Raw genomic sequence first — 22,874 nt, 5'->3', positions numbered from 1 at the left:
CCCTGTGGTGGGGTATGGGCTCAGTGGAAACTGTTTTTTTGGGGCTTTTCTTCCCTGGTGGCTTTCTGTGTCTCTTCAAGAGTCAGAGCAGAAGAGACCATTTCTAACCCTCTGCCTCAGAGCAGAGAGATCACAGTCTGTTCTTCAGTGAGCTCTCCAGGCCACACTGTCTCCATTTCTGTCTGTGCTGCTATAAACTGCAGCATCCTGGGTTGTGGGCCCCTCAGAAGCACTCCCAGTCCTGCCTCCAGGTCAGGGCAAGTCTCTGCCCTTTGTGCTTCTAAAACCACCAGCCGCTCCCAGTTCACACGCGTGACCCCACTGCTCGGGTTTCTGTCCCAGGGGCTGCCCTAAAGTCCTTTTACCGCCGCTACCGGTCTGCGAGCCTGTGCCCCATCCCCAGCGCTCAAGGCTGTCACTCACCCACGGTGTAGGATCCCCATGGCCAGGCTCCCTCCCGCTGCCATTTATCCTCCGAAATCTGCCCGAGCAATCATGGCTTCCCACTTTGTACCTTGAAACCAACTGCCGCGATATTCTGTCTGTAGAGATCCGGATCTATTTTCTTACATCTCAGGCTGATTTCGTGGGTGCTCAGAGTGGTCTGGTAGATATCCAGCTCAATTCCAGGGACCAGTTGGAATAGGGTCCCTTACTCCTCCTCCATCTTTTCTCTCCTCTCACCCACCTTTATTCTTTTTTTTTTTTAAGATCTTATTTATTTATTTGAGAGAGAGAGAATGAGAGAGAGCACATGAGAGGGGGGAAGGTCAGAGGGAGAAGCAGACTCCCTGCTGCGCAGGGAGCCCGATGCGGGACTCGATCCAGGGACTCCAGGATCATGACCTGAGCCGAAGGCAGTCGCTTAACCAACTGAGCCACCCAGGCGCCCCTCACCCATCTTTATTCTTCATTAAACTTACGGGTTTGGAGTCTGGATAGCTTTATAATCGCATGCCGTTCTCTGCCAAATAAAGATTGAATCTGTTAGTTCCTACAGGATTTCGTTGTTATTGTTCCTGTTTCTCGTCTTAGTGTATTTGGAATACCAAGTTGATATTAAAGGTTACTGTACTTCTCTTTGGCTTTACAAGGGCAAAATCTTTCCCAAGGCCTCCTTGGAAGTCATAATAGGCATAGAGAGTTTTCTGAATTTAATGATTTGTTGTTCAGAAACTGGTAGTGTTAATGTTGTGGCCATGATATGGCCTTGCAAACAGATCTAGTGGTTGAACATTGAAAAATGAATTTCGTTCTTGACTTTTTAATCAACCTGTATCTCTAGCTTCCTTTGAGTAAAGACGTTAGTTGGTGTGGGGTAGTCAGGTCTATTTTTCTATGAAAAAAAGCTGCCTGTTACACATTTTTATTACTCTGTATTTTCTTAAATAGCATTTTCACAAGTGTAATTAATTATGTGTTATAGTACATGCCCTTTGATTTACACTCAGTTCCATGAAGCAGGTACAGCCCTAGCTTATTATGCAGTGTATTTACTTTATTGACACAGTACATCTTGATTGAATGGATATATTGATAGAGGATAGATAGATGGATGCAAGTGTGCATTTGTACATGGATGCTTGAATGAATGGTTGAAACACAGCTAAAGCTAGCCTACTGTGGTCATAGGATATGTTATAAATCTGACCGCCCTGACAATTTGTGTAAATCTTCCCTATTTTGGATTAAAAGGACCTACTCTTCTCCTTTGTTTCTTCTGACCATAAACAAACATGTGTAAGTGCTCCCATACCCACACATGACAGGACAGGAAAGAGGGCAGAGAACATACACCTTCTGCTCAGTACTCAAATTCTTCATATGCTAATTCTGCCCCTCCTTTAAATGGAGAAGCTTGAAGTTGAGAGGAATCTTATGGAATAAGCAATTCAAAACACTTTTCTAAGGATGAGGAAAAAGAGAACAGATGTGTTAACTTATTTGCTGAAGGTTATATAGTACATTTTTAAGAGAGTCAAAATAAAGCCAGATATGCTATGGCCAGCTCCTGGATTCTTGATGCCATCTGCTTAAATGTTAGTATACCTCTTTAACGTTTCCTCATTGAGCCAGATTCCCTGAATCAGTCTCTTGTCTGCCTGACCCAGGTTGACAAAATAAACTAGCCTTTATTCTTTGGCACCACTTCTTGCTAAACTATGTTTTTCATCTTTAGCCTCTTCTAGTCAGACTAAGTCCGATTCTCCTTGCCCCGGGGAAGACATCAGGGAGATGTCCTGCAAACATATGACACTTGAGAAAAAAAAAAAAAAGCACACCTAGGAAGACTTTCAGGGTGAGCGACAATGTAGTAATCCTTCCCATAAGGATCACACTCAAAAGGATTTCACATTCACTTTCAAAGTTATGCAATTTATCCATACTTCACACAGAATTCTGGATTTATATGGAAGACCTCTTTTTTCTATATCCTTTATAAATTGTGAATGCTGTTCCTGAGTTGAAGGTTATCCACAGTAATAGAAATGCAGTCAGGTGGAAATTGTCTACAGCAGAACTATTACTGGGTCCATGGCGTGATATCTCTACATACAATATGCTTCGGGCATAAATGAGGGGAGGAAGAAAATGGCACTGAAATAGGATTTCCCCTCTAACTAAGGCCATTCTAACTAAGGAAGAAATTACTTTTTTGGAAAGATGCCACTAACTTCTATTCAATATTCATTTAAAAGGAACATTTCTGATAGCTCATTTCTGCACATTTTCAACAAATAACAATCCAAAGAATCAGAACTTGCCATATTCAATTTTATGCAGCTCACTAAATGACCAATAAGAGAAAAAGCACTTCTAGTTTTTTCATGCTTAGATTACTCCAAAATGGGACAATTAACAAATGTATGCTGTAAGATTTAGACTCTTTTCTTCCAGCATTTTGTAGAGATGCCAAAGGCAAAATGCAAACACTTTTGGAAGGCATTATATTTAAGAAAATAATTGGTCTTTATCCTAGGAGCTAAATTTGATTGATAATTCCAAACAGGTGGCTTATGGCTCAGTAAGAACTACTATAGTTACTTTGATAGAGAGTATTTTCTAATTTTCTTCCAGAAGTTGGGCAGACTGAATGCTTAAACTTCACTTAGGCCTAGTGCAGTATGAGAAAATGTTCTTGTTGGCTACTTGACAGGGTAAATAAAATAAGGAACTACTGGGAGAAGAGAATATATTGCTCCCTAAAGGTGCAAGTGTTTCTTCGAGCTGAAAATTACACATTTATGAGAAAAGCCAAGTGCCTCCCAGTGGAGAATTGGGTGTCTCAAATCAGCTGAAGTTAAATGAAATACATACATTGAGTAGATAAGTAAATTCCACAAATGGAACTTCAGGAAATGCATTTTCCCTTGTCAAAGCATTGCACATAGGTTCAAATAATTAGTATGAAGCATCGTTTCATGGAATTAATTCATTTGAAAATAAGTTGGTTTAAAAAATCAAGAACAATATTTTAATTAAAATTTTTCATTCTCTCCCTTTTCCAATTTTCTGTCTCTCTTTTCCTTCCCAGAGGTTTCTAGGAGATTTTGACCTAAATACATATCAAGGGGTTTTCTAGATGTTTCACCCATGGTTGTGGTACCTCAGCTGCCCTTTTCCTGACAGCGAATAACATAGATATGTGCCATTTCTTATTATTTCTCCAGACACAATTTACACTAGTAAATAAGCACATGAAAAATTAACACATTAATATTTAAGACACCAAAATTTTTAAAAAATAAAATGAGCAAAATGGGAAAGGCATAGCTTTGTCATAAGCACCAAGTGAAAACACTAAATATCCACCTGAAAGGTTTCTGCAACAAGAGATGGCCCCATTCTGGTGGTAGCAATGATACTGGAAAGACATACAAATGGCTAACAGACACACAAAAAAATGCTCAACACCACTTATCAGGAAAATACAAATCGAAACCACAATGAGATACCACCTCACATGGGTCCGAATTGCTAAAATCAACAACACAAGAAACAACGGGTGTTGGTGAGGATGTGGAAAAAGGGGAGCCTCTTACACTGTTGGTGGGAATGCAAAATGGTGCAGCCACTCTGGAAAACAGTATGGAGATTCCTCAAAAAGTTAAAAATAGAGCTATCCTATCACCCAGTAATTGTACTACTAGGTATTTATCCAAAGGATATAAACAGAGTGATCTGAAGGGGCACCTGCACCCCATTGTTCATATGGAAATATGAAAAAAGCCTGGATGTCCATCAACTAATGAATGGGTAAAGAAGATGTAGTATACCTGTACAATGGAATATTACTCAGCTTTCAAAAAGAATGAAATCTTGCCATTTGCAGTGATGTGGATGGAACTAGAGTATATTATGCTAAGCAAAATAAGTCAGAGAAAGACAATTATCATATGATTTCACTGATATGTAGAATATAAGAAACAAAACAGAGGATCATAGGGGAAGGGAGGGAAAAATAAAATAAGATAAAGAAAGGAAGGCAAACCATAAGAGACTCTTAACTCTAGGGAACAAATTGGGCAGTGGGCATTAAGGAAGACATTTGATGTAATGAGCACTGATGAATCACTAAATTGTATCCCTGAAACTAATAATACACTGTATGTTAACTAACTTGAATTTAAATAAAATCTAAAAAAAATAAAATAAAAAAAGAAAAAATAAAAGCAAGAAAGTAGTGAATTCTCCACTCAGAGCCTCCAGAAAGAACCAGCCAAGCTGATATCTTAACTCTAGGCTAGTGACACTGACTTTGGGCTTTGAACTTCCAGTTATGCAAGATAATAAATTCGTGTAGTTTATTTATTTTTATTTTTTTTAAGATTTTATTTATTTATTAGAGAGGAAGTGAGAGAGAAACAGCATGAGAGAGGAGAAGGTCAGAGGGAGAAGCAGGCTCCCCACTGAGCCGGGAGCCCGATGTGGGACTTGATCCCAGGACTCCAGGATCATGACCTGAGCCAAAGTCAGTCGCTTAACCAATTGAGCCACCCAGGCACCCAAATTTATGTAGTTTAAAGCTGTTAACTTTGCAGTAATTTGTTACAGAAGCAATAGAAAACTAATTGCATTATCTTTCACTGGCTTTTTATAATTTTCCAAATAAGTTCCAAACATCCTAATTTAGCACAGAATTCCTTCCATGATGTTATCAATGCACAGCTTTCTGACCTTATTTCCAGCCACTCACCAAAGATATTTTTTCTCCATCTCTAAAATACTTTTAGTTTCTGGAATTTTAAGTTAATAAGCCATGTCAAACTGCTTCCCAGTAAAGGGATTAGGAATATCTCCTCCCTCATTTTATTTTTATTTTCCTCACTAAAGTCTGCTTGTCATTTCCTTCAGGAATCCTTTCCTGATGCTCCAATCCAGTGTGAAAAATGCAGAAATGAAAGAAAACCAAGTAAATAAAAAGCTCAGTGAACAGAAAACTTTTTAATTCAACTATTTTCCACAGTTTTAAGGTTTAGTTTTTGTCACCATCTCTATGGAAGGAGAGTTTAAATCTCAGTCTCCATAAATCATTTTCACACTTCAGTGCCCACTCTTTTGGGGGCTGGTTGTCTTTTTTGAGGGATTCATCAAGAAGCAATACACAAACTATTATCGGAGAAGAATATTCCTTAGTTCTCTAGGAAGATAATTTTTGTTTCAATGGCCAGGGTTAAATTTCTAGCTTGTGATGATCATTAAAAGGTGGTGTCAGATATATGACCTCTGCAACTTTTGTTCTTGCTAGAGTTACAGTATCCAGAGCAAAGCCCCCATTGAGAGAAACACCTGTATTATATGCACAGTATATACAACACTGTGGTGTATTCTTTGGGAACATGCCATGGGATCCCACATTAGAATAACACTTAAATGAAACAAAATTCCTCAAAAGACAGCAAGTCTAACAAGAGGGAAGTTCCATCTACAATTAATAATACATCTAAATAGTAAGTCTGGTAAGCATTAAAAGGAATTCTTGAATATTTAATAGGATCTAATTAAAATTAATAGGAAAAACAGTATGACAAAATTTAATAAGTATATTTTTCTCTTCCTTTATGGGAATAAATGCCCAATTCTTAAAATAGACCACTCTAATGCCTGTTTTCACTATACCCACAGTTGTTTTCTTTACTAGCTTTCTTTATCAAACAACATAATGAATTTTCAGTCAATAAACAATTCATGTGATATTTTAAATAACCACCATGTGCTAGATTCTATGTTATGTGCTTTTATCTTCATTGTCTCGCTTTTCCTTTTTCCTGAAACCTGCACACAAATGCTAAACATAGGTGCCATTTTATATGATATAGGAATAAAGGGCAATAAATGTCAAAATGGGCAGTGAGGTAGCAAGTGGAAGAGTTAGATTTAAATCCCTTCCTCAGTCCTCCAGCTTGAGGGTTTCTGCCCCGACTCTGCGTTGCCTCCCTTAATAACATCACTACCAATAATTAACTTTTATTAGTTGAGTCAGAAGTTCCACTGTTCTTTCTAGAAAAATTAGTGGATGTGTGTAGCTTGAATACCCCTCTCTCATGTATTGATTTGACTTCAAAACAAGTCACATTTTCTCCACATTCCAGAGATATGCCTAATTATAGAATCTGTGTAAATTAATAATTCATGGGACAGAAAATTTTAAGTGATCAATAAGTAAATGTTGGCTGCTGCCATTTGGGATTGTTTTCACTTGGGTACAATCATGTCTTTCCAACAAGACTTATCAAAAGTCTATTATAGTAGCAAATTCCAATGTCAGATACATAATAGATTCTTACAACTGATGAGAGTCAACATGGACAGTAGATGATGTATTATCTTCAGACACATTGGACATTATTTTAAATCTCCTTTGTTTTTGCTTTTGTTTTTCATGGTCTGTGCTCTCGGTTTGGTTACATAGTCTGTCTTAGCTTCATTTTTCTCTACTTTAAAATGAAAGTAGCAATCCTTCCCTTGCTAAATACATGGTAACTAACATCTCAGTCCTTCAGGTAGAGATAACAGTACCTCATGCACAAGATTCTTAGGCATGTGTATAATTTAAAATTTTCACAATTATTGTTTGTCATTAGAACATTGTTTCAGTGACTGGTAATGCTCTGTTTTCAGAGTGAACACCTTTTGGTATGACATCAGTGTTGTTTCGTGAAAAAGGAGATGGCAGGGGTGTTGGAAGTGGGAAAAGGACGATGGAGAAACAAGTCATTTAAGTTCCTTAAAAGAAACACATTCAAGCATTTTTAAAAAGTATAAAAGATACACAAGAGACTATATAAAGAATTTGCTTGCTATCTGTATTCACTGCATCATTTCAAACTCCATCTCTGCCACTTACTAGCTTTTCAAATTCTAAGATACTTAATATCATCTTCTGTTGTATGAAGATGTTAATACATACTTCATCAGTTGCTGAGAGCTTTACATGAGATAAAGTATGATTTCTGTCATGCAGCAATATCAGGAAATAATGGTAATACTAATAATCATCAGGCATAAATGTTCGTCTGCTAATGATCATCTCTGGAAACATAAAAAGATAATTTTACTTATCACTGTTTTTCTCACAGGTGGATATTGCTGTTTGTTTTCTCTGATTGTTTCATGAAGCCCTATTTCCTTCTGAATTTAGTTTTCTTTATACTGAAATAGATCCTTTAAGAGTTCATTAAGAGATGCTTTGTAAATATTAGTAAGTATTCTAAGTCTTTTAGGACAAAAGTTGTCTTGGTTTTATTCTTAATCCTGAATGGTTATTTGGCAGGGTATAGAATGCCAGGTTGACAACTGCCCACATCACTTAGAAGATACTGTTCTATTACTTTCTCATCTCTTGTTCCTATTTAAAAATCTGCTTTCAATCTTAGAATTGTTATTGCTTCAGTCAAGATCTCACTTTGCTCTTGTTCTGCTGTCCACAATACAGTCCAGGTAGAGAGAGATTAGTTTTATTTCTCTTGCTTGGGACTTGAGTCATTCTTTAAGAATCTGTACTTGGCTCATTTTGGAAAATTCTCAGCCATTATTTCCATTCCAGATATGTATATATTTTTCTACCTTAAACAAAACAAAACAAAACAAAAATATTTCCTCAACACACAATGGCTTTAAACCACACACATTTAATGATAGCTCATGATTTTGTGCTTCTTGATTCCTACAAGGCTCTGCAGGGTGATGTTTCTGTTCCATGTGGCACAGAGAGATCACTCCGTGATATACAGCTGATGGTCTGATCTGGAAGGTCCAAGGAGGCTAGTGCTTGGCAGGGATGGTTTGAAGGCTAGCCTTTCCATATAATCTCATAGTCCTTCTATATGGTCTGTTCAGCACAGTACTTGTACTTAGATGGCAGCTTAAGGCTCCCAGCCAGCAAAGGGAAGTAGCTGGTCATCTTAAAGGCTAAGTACAGGGCGCCTGGGTGGCTCAGTTGGTTAAGCGACTGCCTTCGGCTCAGGTTATGATCCTGGAGTCCCTGGATCGAGTCCCACATCAGGCTCCCTGCTCGGCAGGGAGTCTGCTTCTCCCTCTGACATTCCCCCCTCTCATGTGCTCTCTCTCATTCTCTCTGTCTCAAGTAAATAAATAAAATCTTAAAAAAAAAAAAGGCTAAGTACAAAACTTGTTTCACTGTACTCTATTGTTCAAAACAGTCACAGGCTAATTTATATTCAGTAGGAAGAAAAATGGACTCTCTCCCATAATGGGAAGAATGTCAAAGAATTTGTGGACATCCTTAACCCTACCACAATTACTTTTTAATATTGCTTCTTTCTCTTCTTTCTCTTTTCTCCATATATATATATGTATATATACATACACATCTAATTCTTAGTATCTCTACATCTCTTTCAGATATTGTCTCTCTATCTCTACTGAATTCTGGATAGTCTTCCTAATGATCTTGCAGTCCAGGGATTCTTCAACTATGTTGAATATGTTAATAAACTTATGTATCTAGTTTTTCAAATGATAGAGATTTATTTCCTGAAGTTCCTTTTTGTTCTTTTAAAAATAAGGCTTTTAAAGTAATGCGTTTTTCTTTTCTCATGACTTAAGGTTTATTTTAAGACTAATTTGACCTGAAACCTCAAGCCACTGGGGTACCAAGACTAACTATTCACTCTTGATTTCTATATCTTCCTCCCCATGGGGGACACACATACATATACACCTTCAGTGTGAGATCAACTCAAGTACTTCAGGTTACATTTGGTAACCTCATTGTGCCTACCAACTTGGGGGTTCCCTCCTTTTTTTTGTAAGCTTAGTTACTTATTTTAAATATTTTTCAAGTAGCTTATCCAGCATTTCAATAGACTTGTAGTGAAAGTATGTTAACAGTTTCTTAGTCTGCCATCTTACTTTAGTGAGAAATTCTATGTTTGTTCTGTAATTAAAGAAAAAAATAAAGACCATGAAATCTGACATTTTTTATTTATACCACAACAGAGTGTACAAAGATACCAAGATCTGTAAATTTAGGAAGAACAAAGTCTTGGGTTAGTATGGACAACTTAGAAGAAAATCTCAGTTCAAAATAGAACTTTTTGAACAAGTTCTATTTAATTAAATAATGGTGAGTTTGAAGCAAGTTCTTTCTAAGAGAGCTACTTCACTTGATAATGTATGAATGGATATTTTTATAGAAAAATGTTTTACCATGTTAGTTGCTCTCTGCATTAATATTACAGCCAGAATAATGGAGAACAATAAAATTAGTTCCCACTACCTAACGTTTCATACTTCAATATGACAAAATAATGTTTCTTATTTATCTTTTTTGTTTATACATAGTCTTCTGACAATCCCAACTTTTCTTCTGTACATCTGCAACCAAATAAATGATCATTTGCTAATAATTGAGCACAACATACACCATTTAAGGGATAACCTTGTTCATTTACAAAGCTAAGCATTTTTATTTGTCTAATAGTTCCCTCAAAATTCCTCCCAAATAAAAAATCTATGTCAACAATAAATAGTTTGTTGGGATTTCAAGAATGCAGTACTTTTCCTGGCTTTAAGAAAACTGGTATTGGGGGGGCACCTGGGTGGGCTTACTTGGTTAAGTGTCTGCCTTCTCAGGTCATTTCCTCAGTCTGGAGTCAGGCTCCCTGCTCAGCGGGGAGTCTGCTTCTCCCTCTTCCTCTACCCCTACCCCCCACTCATGCTTTCTCTTGTTCTTTCTTTCAAATAAATTAATAAAATCTTAAAAAAAAGAAAACTGATATTAGGAATATTATGACAACAAATATATCAATATTCAAATATATCAATATTCTTTTCCTTTTGAAATGTATCTCTGAATAAAAGTGCCAATACTACTACATTTTTGGAAGTGAAAGAAGAATGAGTAAGCAAAAGAAAAAGATTGTAGTTCAGCCCCAGGCCCTTTAAAAGAAGCTGGTTTACCAGCTTCATGGTAAGGAACACCAGAATTTAGTAAAAAATCTTGCTGTAAGCTTCACAGTCCTGTCTCTAGGTAATTTACCAAAAATAATTTCTTTTGTCTGCTTCCTTTAATTCTTGTCTTTCTCTTAGCTGATTACAAAACTTTCTTGTCTCTGTCCCAATATTTCAGTCTCTGCAGCAACTCCTTGATTTGTTCTGGAGGAAGTGTGTTGGAAAAGCAAGCTAAAACTAGGTCCCTTTTTAAAAATTATTATTCTCTTCCTCTGCCCAACACATCACTTTGGTAAGGCACTTAGATTCCACTAATCACCTCCGCAGGAATGACTAATAATTTAGATTTTTTTCCATGCCTTTTTTTTTTTTTAAATATCTCTTCCAGCTATTCTGGTTCTCAATTCAGATGCCACTTCCTTTAGGAAGCTTTCCCTGAACCATGAGATCAGAGCCAAAGGCTCCTTCTACTGGTACCTGCTCTTAATTCTGTAATGATATAAATGATGTATATCACTCATTCTTTTTTTATGAGCAATAAGGAAGTTTTAAAAAAAATTCTGTACTGGCAAAGACTGTATAGAATATGTAACTCGATCCCATTTCTAGCATGTAGTAGGCAATCAGAAATTATTTTTAAATGAATGTATCAGTTCATTGATCAACAAATTGACCAAAGATTGTCACACTTAGTGGACAATTAGAATGAAGAAACTTCTGTTAAATATAAATGAGATTTTAATTAATGAGTGAAAGTATATAGCTGGTTACTCAATGACTTCTCAAAAAATTCTCAATAAATGAGTCTTTTTTAAATCTCAGTATACATGCTTTTAGTATATATTATGTATGTATGTGTGTGTGTGTATTAATGATAATTGGGAATGAGATCCAGGGGAGGAGGTCATACAAGAATAAAATTCATCTTGTTTCTGGTTTATGATCTCCTATTTAGGGCATTTTGTATTGTCATTTTGCAATCCCAGAAATAGAATAACAAGGCCTTTTAAAAATAAAAGCTAAAATAATCAAGTTTTATAATGTTCATAAAACTCTGTTTTTCCCGTTCACACACACACACACACACACATATACACACATATGTGTGTGTATTTCTCACTAGCTTAAAATAGTTCAAGAAAACTGTTTGAAAGTGAAGGCGTTCATTTGGTATGTTTTATTGAGGCAGACCAAAGAAGCACTAATCAGTAATATTTTATTGCTGGATAAAACAGTTTAAGAACAAAATATATTTTATTATTTCTTTTTTAGAACAAAGTATATTTTAAAAGATACCTAATTTTGTCTTCATGAGAACTCACTGAGACAGGCAGAGAAAATGTTGCTTTCATCATCATATACATGAAAAAGTAGAAGTTAAGTAAATTTCCTTTATGAAAAATCAATGAGCTGTATCTCTAGGGCTTGAACCCACATCTTCTAGTGATATCAGTAATAACCACAATTATTGAGCCACTTCTGTGTTCCATACTCTATGCTATATGCTTTAAATATCTATATATTTTTTATATTGAAATGATTGTATATTCACAGAAAGTTGCAAATGGTGGAGAAAAGGTCCCATGTACTCTTCAACCAATTTCCCCTCAATGGTAACATTGTACAGTACTCTAGTACAATATCAAAATCAGGAATTTGATAATGGTACCATCCACAGAGTTTATTCTCGTTTTGTTGATTTTGAATGTACTCATCTTGTGTAGAGGAGTGTGTGTGTTTTCACGTAATTTTAACACAAGCATAGATTTATATAACCACCATCCCAATCAAGATTACTGTTCTATCACCACAAAGATCCCCCCCGTGGTACCCCTTTATATCTATAACCATTCCCTTCATCTCCTTTTGTCCCTAACTCCTGAAAACTACACATCTGTCTCTACTTCTATAATTTTATCCTTTTGAGCGTGTTCTATAGAATCATACCACAACCTTTTGATACTGGCAGTCTTAACTCAGCATCATTCCCTTGAGGTCCATTCAGGTTGTGGGTATTGATAGTTTGTTCCTTTATATTGCTGGGTAGCATTCTTTGGTATGGATATAGCATAGGCCATTTAACCCTTCATCCATTGGAGGACACATAAGTGGTTTCTAGTGTTTGGCTATTACAGAAAAGCTGCTGTGAAGAGGCATGTACATGTCTTTTTTTTTTTTTTTTAAGATTTATTTGACAGAGAGAGACACAGCGAGAGAGGGAACACAAGCAGGGGGAGTGGGAGAGGGAGAAGCAGGCTCCCCGCAGAGCAGGGAGCCCGATGTGGGTGGGACTCGATCCTAGGACCCCGGGATCATGACCTGAGCCGAAGGCAGTCGCTTAACCGACTGAGCCACCCAGGCGCCCGGCATGTACATGTATTTATGTTGGCAGAAGTTTTATTTCTCTGGATAAATGTCCAGGAGTGCAGTGCTAGACCATAAGTGTGTTTTATTTTTTTTAATGTCATACTATTTTCAGAAGGTCTGTACCATTTTACATTTCCATTCACAATGTGTGAGAGGTCCAGTTTCCCTGCATCCTTTCCAGCATTTGGTATTGTCACTATTTTTGTTTTTGTTTTTGTGTTTTTATTTCAGCTGTTCTAATAGGTATGTAGTGCTATCCCATCATGGTTGTAATTTTCATTTCCCTAATGGTTTGTGATATTGAACATATTTTTTGTACTTACTCTTCATGTATGTATCCTCTTTGGTGAAACGTTCATTTATAAATATTTATATATAACAGACATACCTAAATATATCTATAATTATGAACTCACAATATTGACCATACCATATCTTCCTTTCATTGACGAGGTAAGAAAATTACAGAGAAGCCAAGTCATATGGCCACAGGCACACTGCTAAGAAGCAGCAAAACCAAGTTAAAAATTCTGGTTTAATACCAGCCTTATGCTATTTCATATATAACACACTTTGCTGATTTTTCCATTTGATTATTCTATTGAGCTGGCTACATTGTAGAGATGGCAGGCCAAAATCTTGAAGAAAGAAAACATGTTGCATCTTTACTATGTACTTATCAGTGTCTTTTATAAGTACTTTGAAAAGTACTTATCAGTACTTTTCAAATACTTCACAAGTTAAAAAAAATTCGAGATGACAAAATACATGGAATATGCATTATATGAGCCTTTTTTAATTTACTCTGAGGTTTATTTGACAACTTATGTTATGAATCTAAAGTAGAAATACCTTTTTAAGAAAATGAAGAAAATAGGTATTTTATTATTTAATTGATTTTTTAAAAATCCGATTTAAAACATGGTAAGAAATGTTGAGTGGGAGTGGAAGGTTGAGAGAGTTTGAAATAGAAGAAAGAACACCAAGAGGCATGTTTGCAATTTGCCTTCATTAATCACCTTGTATATCCTTACCATAGTGGAGGATTAGAGTGTGTAGGTGCACATGTTGTTAATTACAGACTGGCAGACATGCTCCAGCTGAAATTAATTAATGTCCTTCTCTGGGTGGGAGAGGCCCAGTGTGGTTTGAGATGTAGGGTCATGATTCCCTGTATCAATTTTGTATTTGATTATATTAGTCCTAACAAGCTTTTCACAAAGGACATTATATAATTCAGTCAATAGCGATATTATTCTTCAACTATTTCAACACCAAATTACTAGAGATTAATCTTTCATGTCCTTGGTGCTCTGTTTTCTAAGATTCTGGCCATTACTCATTAAATATACATATTTGTCATTTTTATATGAATTTCTACTTGGAATTATTGTCTGGTGATTGGCATGTCCTATTTGAAGATAATTAAGCTTTTTCCCGTCATATGTAATTTGCAAAAAAAGGGTGGGGCTTATTTTAAATCTGAAAGATTACAAATTCTATCATGGTTAAGCTCCCTAAATCAACAAATGAACATATTAGTAAATGTTGTCAGCTTATGTCTAGAATAATTGATCCACCCATCCATCCATATGGTTGGGCATTTATTAACCAAAGAAATAGTTAAACAGCACTCTAAAATGGTATCCCACAAAGAGGAGAGCATGAAATGGCTGCCCAACAAAGCCACAGGGTGCTCAGCCAAGCAGCATGCTTGATATTGCAATACAGGAGGAAACATAAATGTCAGTATCCTCTGTTCAGTGGGGGAGCCTTTTTTTAGGTCACATACAACTTGGAAGTCATTCCTGTTTTAGTCAGAATCTACAGCAGTCACTTCAGCATCTGAGGGTTCTCAGAATAGTCTGAACTCAAGCACAGGTAGAAGGTAAATTACAGCAGGCATTTTCTAAACCTGACAATGGGAAGTCGGCTCAGCATAGATATTTGTTGTAACCAGTTTGCAACAGGCTGAGTGAATGCAATTGAAATTATTCTATTTAAATTTATAAACATTGAATGGCTGTAGTTGAAGAGATTGAAATATCCCTATGATAAGTATGTCAATATGTATATTGCAGATAAAACAAATGACTTGAGACACAAAATAAAATATGAAGCAGAAAGGAGAGGACAGTCTTAGAAAGCATGGGTTAAAGAATTCATCTTGATGGAGCCCATTGACTCAGCCTCAATTTGCTAAGGTTTTCCTTACTGAAGAGATCTTAAAAGTTAACATCAGGGGGCGCCTGGGTGGCTCAGTCGTTAAGCGTCTGCCTTCGGCTCAGGTCATGATCCCAGGGTCCTGGGATCAAGCCCCGAATCGGGCTCTCTGCTCGGCGGGAAGCCTGCTTCTCCCTCTCTCCCTCCCTCTGCTTGTGTTCCCTCTCTCGCTGTGTTTCTCTCTGTCAAATAAATAAAATCTTAAAAAAAAAAAAAAAAGTTAACATGAGAATAGTACTATAGGACATGTGTAATCTCTCCTCTCTCTCTTTTTAAGATTTTTTAAATTTATTTTTAGAGAGAAAGCATGTGAGTTGGGGAAGGGACAAAGGGAGAGAATCTCAGGCAGACTCCCCGCTGAGTGCAGAACAGGACATGGGCTCAATCTCATGACCCTGAGACTACAACCTGAGCTAAAACCAAGTCAGATGCTTAACTCACTGAGCCACCCGGATGCCCCTTCTTCTCTCTCTCTTTATATATCTATCTGTATAGCTGAGAAATCATGCCAGCTGACCAGACAGGCCCATCCCAGGACAAAATCTTCCTTGATTGGTATTCCATGATCCAAGCTCTGCTCTTCTCCCCAAATTCAATTTGGTAAAGGCTTGGTCAGATAGTTGAGAGTTCATCAGAATTAGGTAGGCTCATTCCAACTAACTGAATTCAAGGAACACTGATGTTTATGAACCCAAATTCTTGTTAATTTTGCTCAAGGAATATTCATTTCCTGTAATAAAAAATTATGTACATTATACATGGCAAATATCTCACATTATTAGAGTACCTAGGAGAAATAATAACAAGATAGCTTTTGCTATGTGTGAAATTATGACTAGTATAGTCTTGGCTGTAGAAATCCACAGAAAATTGAATAATTTTAAGTTGGCAGAATATCAGACAATATTTACTGACAGTCTCAGCATAGCTTAAAAAGGTGACATTCATGTGGCTTGAGGAACTTCTCAACTCTGGGCACAGTAAGATTTAAAGCTGTGTTGATATGTGCTTCTCCTTCAGTCAACTCATACTGTCATAGACAATGGAAGTATAAAAATGAGCTTGGATAACTTAATCAATCTGGAGGTCTGGCAAATAATGTCTAAAGAAACATTCACCATGTATAGTGATAACTTTTAGGCTAGAGTGTCCCTGGAAGCTAGTATATTTTGAGGTTTCATCCTTAATGTGAAAAAAGAAGATGATGTGCAAGCACCATACCTACCTTTGGACATTTATTAAATTGCACTCAATAGTAATCATAAAATTGTTAGGAGCATATAGGAAGAGAATGAGCATTCGAAGAAAAAGATAAGTTCAAAGATCATGAGATATGAGAAAATCTGAAATATCAAGAAATTGTAAATAAATTGATGTGAAAGGATGGTAAATGGTATTTCATACAAGTGGAAAATGAAAGAAATTGAGGATAGCTATGCTTATCTCAGACAAAATAGACTTTAAGCCAAGATCCCTAATAAGAGACAAAGTCATTATATAATGATAAAGGACTCAGTTCATTGAGATATAACAATCGGGGGCACCTGGGTGGCTCAGTCAGGTAAGCATCTGACTCTTGATTTCAGCTCAGGTCATGATCTCAGGGTTGTGAAATTGTACCCCACATCGGGCTCCCTGCTGGGCATGGAGCCTGCTTAAGATTCTCTCTCTCTCCCTTTCCCTCTCTCTCTGCCCTCGCTCCCTCTCAAAAAAAAAAAAAAAGATAAAACTATCATAAATATATATACACCTAAATATATTGAGCAAATACTAAAGATCTTAAGGGAGAAACAGACAGTAATACAACAATTGTAGGAGACTTCAGTACCTCACTTTCAGGAATGGATAGACCATCCAGACAGAAAACCAATAAGGAAATCTTGAACTTGAGCCACACTTTAGACCAAATGGACCTGACAGAGATATGCAGAACACTGAATCCAACAGTAGCAGGATATCCATTTCTCAAGTGCACACCAGGGAACCCCTGTGCACTGTTGGTGGGAATGTACATTGGTATAACCACTGTGGAAAACAGTATGGAGATTCCTCAGAAATTATAAATAGAAATATATTCAGCCATCCCACTTTTGTGTCTATATATCCAAAATAATTGAAGGCAGTGCTTCAAATGGGTATTTGCACACCCACATTCATAACACATTATTCACAAAAGCCAAGAAGTAAGAATAACTCAAATGTCCATTAATGGATGAGTGGTAATCAGAATGTGGTAGATCCATACAATGTAGGATTATTCAGCCTTAAAAAGACAGATTTGTCACACGGATGAATGTAAAGCACATTATGGTGAGTGAAATAAGCCAGTCACAAAGCACAAATATTGTATGATTCTACTTACGTGAGATACTTAGAATAGTCCAACTCATAGAAACAGACTGTATCATGGTGGTTACCAATGGCTACGAAGACAGTGGGGAGAACGGGAAGTAGTTGTTCAGTAAATTCTGAGTCATAGTTTTGCAAGATGAAAAGTTTTAGAGATCTTTTGCACAATAATGTGAATGTTCTCAATGCAATTGAACTGTACACCTCAAATGGTTAAGATGGTAAATTTTGTATGTATTTTTTACTGCAACTGAAAATAAAAATCAAGGAGGAGACCTAAGTCCAAAGTGCTATCAAAAGTTTGGTTGGTTCCGGGGTGCCTGGGTGGCTCATTGGTTAAGTGTCTGACTTGGTTTGGCTCAGGTCATGATCTCAGGGTCCTGGGATCGAGTCCCAGTATCGGGCTCCTGGCTCAGTGGGGAGTCTGCTTGTCCCTCTGCCCCTCCCCCTGCTTGTACTCTCTCTCTCTCAAATAAATAAATAAAATCTTTAAAAAATAATAATAATAATAATAAAGTAAAGTTGGTTCCAAATATGATATGGGCACAGGTGTGTGTGTGTGTGTGTGCATGGATAGTGAACTGGAAGTGAGAAAATACACTACATGTTTAAACAGATCTTAGTGAAACCAACATTTTAGTATGTTTTTTGTTTGTTTCATTTCTATGGGTTTCCTTCAGTGTCCTCTCTCAGGTAAACTTTGACTAATCATTAAATGTGACTCCCTAAATGTATATGACCATATTTAAAAATACACATATTATTAAAGGCCTGACCCAAGCCCACAGAAAAATGGGGCTATGTAACTTGGCTATATGTCTCAGGGAAAGTAGATGCTCTTTTTCCTGTGCAATCTGAATACTAAGCAGGGTCAGGGATCCCTTGAGAAATTCTTTACCAACTAATAGAGAGCTTTATGGAAAAATCATCAGGAATATGCAAAACTATTCCCACTTGGTTTCATTTCACCACATCAGTATTTCCCCAGAGCGGTATGTCAAAGTGTCCCATAAATTATAGGGATCAGCTTCAAATGTTAACTATTGAAAATGATATTCTGTTTAAATTAGTGTTATATCACTTCAAGGGGATATGGTTTAAATACTTTAATCAGAGAGAGAGAGAGAGAAAGAAAAAAAAAGATGTGTCTTAGTGTTTCAGGAGCATGGACCCCAGACAACTGGGGTCAGGTTTTAATTTGGTCATTTACTATGTGTGCTCCTTAAACTTCTTAGGTTCCTATTTTTCTTAACCTGTAAATTGCAGATCATAATTCATACCTCACTGGGTTATTATAAGGATTATCTATGCTTACTAGAGGATCTGGAACATATATAATACTTAATAAATAATAATAATTCATTGTTATTATTTCATAGTAATTCCAAAAATTAAATGTAAAGAGTAATTATAACATATCAATTTTAATAGTTTAAAACTATTAAATAAATGTGTAGATGTAATAAATAGTACCTATAACTTAGAATGATAAGTAATATTTATAAATAGTAATTATAAATATGGTATTTTAGCATTTATTATTTATCTTCCCTTTTTTTTTAAAGATAGGAAATGATGATAAAGTAATAACGTTGAGGATAAATCAAAGCTGCTCTGTCCAGGTTAGGCAGTAATTCATAAGTAAATTGCTATATCCTTTCACACACTGTATGCATGATCAGCATACCCTTGAGAATGACTACATCAAAAAGGACCACCCTCATATCCCTGCAATCCTATCACTCTTTATGAGACTGTAGCAATTTGTCCAGGCTATGATTCTGAACTTGGTGGTGATGGTGCTAAAAACTGTTAGTAAAATCTTTCCCTAGTTCTTTTTACACGTAGGCAAGCCACAGCATTTATTGGCCAATAAAGCCAGCAGGACAATATCACACTCAGGTTTATAGCATAGTAAGAGTCTTTCATATTTGCATAATGCTTTAACCATTTATAAAGATTTTATACATATAGTAAGTTGTTTGAGCTTCACAATTCTATAATTATCTTCACTTTATAGCTGAGGAAATAAAGTTCACCAGGAAGTGAAAGAGCTTTCCCAAAATGAGGCAGCAGTGAAATGTTTGATTTGGGGTTTGATCCCTTTAAGTCCAGTGCTTTTTCCATCCTATCATTTCTCCTATAGAGCAGAGTATCACCAGGACCATACTGATAGAAAATTTAGAGAATCACTGATTTAGTGGACAAAATAACTTGCAAAAACTAAAATTTTTGAGACTCCTAGTTTTCTGAACTTAAAATGATATTACTTATACAAATCAATAGAGTACAATGCTTTCTTCCTAGTCTAGATCAATTCCAGTTAATCATATGGAAATACATTCTCAGGTATTTATTTCCTGATCTGCTCACTCTGTAACTTTGTACAGTTAACCCCCAGTTAACCTCTAGTAGGATATACTCCCTCCTTCATGACACTCATCTGAAGCAAGCTGCTTGCTTAGTGTTTGGGTCACCATGAGAATGTGTTACAATAGCCACCCCAATCATCACACTTCTCTGTATTTACCTTCCTTAAAATGTGAATTTTGGGTTCCTGCATTGTGTCAGATCTGAGCCTAGGCTGTAAGAAGGCTTTCATGTTTCTTCTTTGCCTCTACCATCATTATGAGAGGAACATACACAGGCAAGCTCACTAGTCACAGAAGGTGGTTAAAAAGTAGGGTAGAGCCCAAATCAGCTGACTTTTAGCCGGCACCTGGATATGTGAGAGACTATATCAGTAAAAGTGGTGGATTAAGGACCTCCAAAAATTCTCTGCTGTCTTCCATGAAAGCAAAGAGGACTGGAAAAAAAATTAGAAATTATCAGAATGAACATTTTCAGAACTCTGAAAATTAACTTGCAGCATTTGGGGGAGCATTTATGCAAGGAAAATGGCTGAACTTAATAAGAATAGCAAGCTTTGTTGCATTTTAACTTGCTTTATTCCCCTCATTTCCTGCCCAGCTCCACAGTACAGTTAGAAACATATAAACCACAGTCATAAGGAAACCAGCCATCTGGCAGCCACTAGAGGGGGTAGAATTGGGCTGGAACATCTTCAAGGTCCCATTTTCAGAGAATTGTGATTTTTTTGACCTGAGTAGTGGTTCCTTAGGTGAACCCAGTCATAATGCTGTCCTTATTTCACCTGGCTCAGAGTTTTCTCACTGCAAACAGCTTTTTCTCTAGGGGTGTTTGTTGCAAAGAATCAGAGGCAACTGTTGAACATCATGGCTTCCTGATGTAGCGTAGGTCAGTTGGGGGAACTAGCATGCTGATCAAAAACTTAAAAGCAAAACCTGTGGAATGACATGTCCATAGGAAGATTTGAAAAACTCTTGACATATTTCTAGCAATGTAGACGGCCATTTACATGTGTAGGACTATGTGAACATCCAGGAGAGACCTGTGACAGCCATAACGTCTCACTTATGGTTTATCATATGTCTCTGCATAAACAGGACGTGAAGGTTAAGGTGGAGTTGTAAACTGCCTGGCTGAATGTTGAAGGCATGCCGTTAACATATACACAAATGGCTCCTGAAAAGACTTGGGGATTTATGGTTCCAAAAATTTAAGGAAATCTCCGCCCATTCATCCGTCAGCTGGCTGCAAACCCAACAGACTAAAATACTCACCTACAAAAGGAATACAGACTTTACAGAATTGGTTCAGAAAGTCAGAACACAGATAATAACAAGAAACAATAGTTACAAACTCTGGGAAGAGGCCAGGATATGATTCCACAGCTCTCATATTATATTACTTAAAATGTCCAATTTGCAACAAAACAATTATGAAACGTAAAGAAACAGGATATCTATGATTCATTTACATTAAAAGAAGCAGTCAGGGGCACCTGGGTGGCTCAGTCATTAAGCGTCTGCCTTTAGCTCAGGTCATGATCTCAGGGTCCTGGGATCGAGCCCCACATTGGGCTCCCTGCTCCGCGGGAAGCCTGCTTCTCCCTCTCCCACTCCCGCTGCTTGTGTTCCCTCTCTCGCTGTATCTCTCTCTGTCAAATAAATAAATAAAATCTTAAAAAACTTAAAAAATTAAAAAAAAATAAAAGAAGCAGTCAATAGAAACTATCTCTGAGGAACCCGAGATGTTGGGCTTACTAGAGAAAGACTTTAACTCAGTTATTCTTAATATATCCAAAGCACTAAAGGAAATAATATCTAAAGAACTAAAAGTTTTAGAACAGTGTCTCATCAAATAGATGATATCAATAAAGAGATAGAAGTTCTTTTTTTTTTTTTAAGGAAACAAATAGAAATTATAGAGTTGAAAAGTAGAGCTGCCATAAAAAATTCACTGGAAAACCTTAATATATTTGGGCAAGCAAAAAGGAATCTGCAAAGTCGAAAATCAGTCAGTTGAGTTGTTTGAGAGAGCCCAATCAAGAGCAGCGGTGCCACTCATTTGAGCCTCACTTTGACCAGCAAATACCCAGCCAGTCCCCAGATGTGTGCACTAAGTAAATGAACACTCATGTGCTTCTGAGATTGGATGGTTGTTATGTAGCATCATTTTGACCATAGTTAAGTTATACAGACAGTAAGCATCTGGAAGGTCACTGCCACATCTGCCTGCTCACTGCTATATACCCAATGCCTGGCACATAGTAGTTACTCTATAAATATTTGTTAAAATGATTTGTTTTTAATTGAAAAGTGTCCTCTGATTTTAGCTTTAGTCTCCTCATTCATAGAATAAATATACTGATTTTTTTTAATTCTCAAAACTTAAATTGTCTGATTATTTGTAAGTTTTCTATAAAAACTACATCTCAGTTTCAGTTACATTGCATGAAATGAAAAAAGTTGCACATAAATGATGGAAAGATATATTGAATACTGCTAATGACAGATACTGGAAATGACTTGGGAACTGTGTCGATAAGTGGTTTTCCTATGCTTGGAAAAAAAAAAGGAAATGTATAAATGGGATATATCTTATTATTCTTCTCAAGGCATGATATTTCCTAAATACACAGTACTGTCTTCCATCTTAACTTTCCTCCATACAACATGTATATGTATATATACAAGTATATGCTTATTTAAAGGAAAAAAGACCTCGTAGTTATATTTCAACAATAACATTTCAGTCCAACTCTATATTACAGTTTTCCTCAAAAAGGTTATAGCTTTTTGATGGAAAATCAAACTGCATTTTTTTAACTATAAAAGTTTGTTACTGGTTTGACTATAATCCTTTACTGTTGTAGCCTTTAATGTGAAATTTGGGGGTAGGACAATCCAAACACCCTCTCAAAATTACAAGAACAAAATTCCTTGAGATATTGTCTGAAGTGTAGCATTTTGAAATCCAATTCAATATTCAAAACTTATTTTATGTCTTATGTTAGTCCCAGACAACATTGCTGACAGACTTGTTTAAGTCACTTTTCATAATTTAAACTTAAGATATGACATGATATCAAATCTGTCTCAGACAGGACTGTGTCCTCTTAATTTCAATTTCTTTTTAGTAAATGCCTTGCATCT

Source organism: Mirounga angustirostris, unplaced genomic scaffold, assembly GCF_029215605.1.
Source record: "Mirounga angustirostris isolate CCGP_5_RB_7025 unplaced genomic scaffold, mMirAng1.0.hap1 SCAF_16, whole genome shotgun sequence".
Lineage (NCBI taxonomy): Eukaryota > Metazoa > Chordata > Mammalia > Carnivora > Phocidae > Mirounga > Mirounga angustirostris.
The sequence above is the reverse complement of the archived record's forward strand: the minus strand, read 5'-3'. Positions refer to the sequence as shown.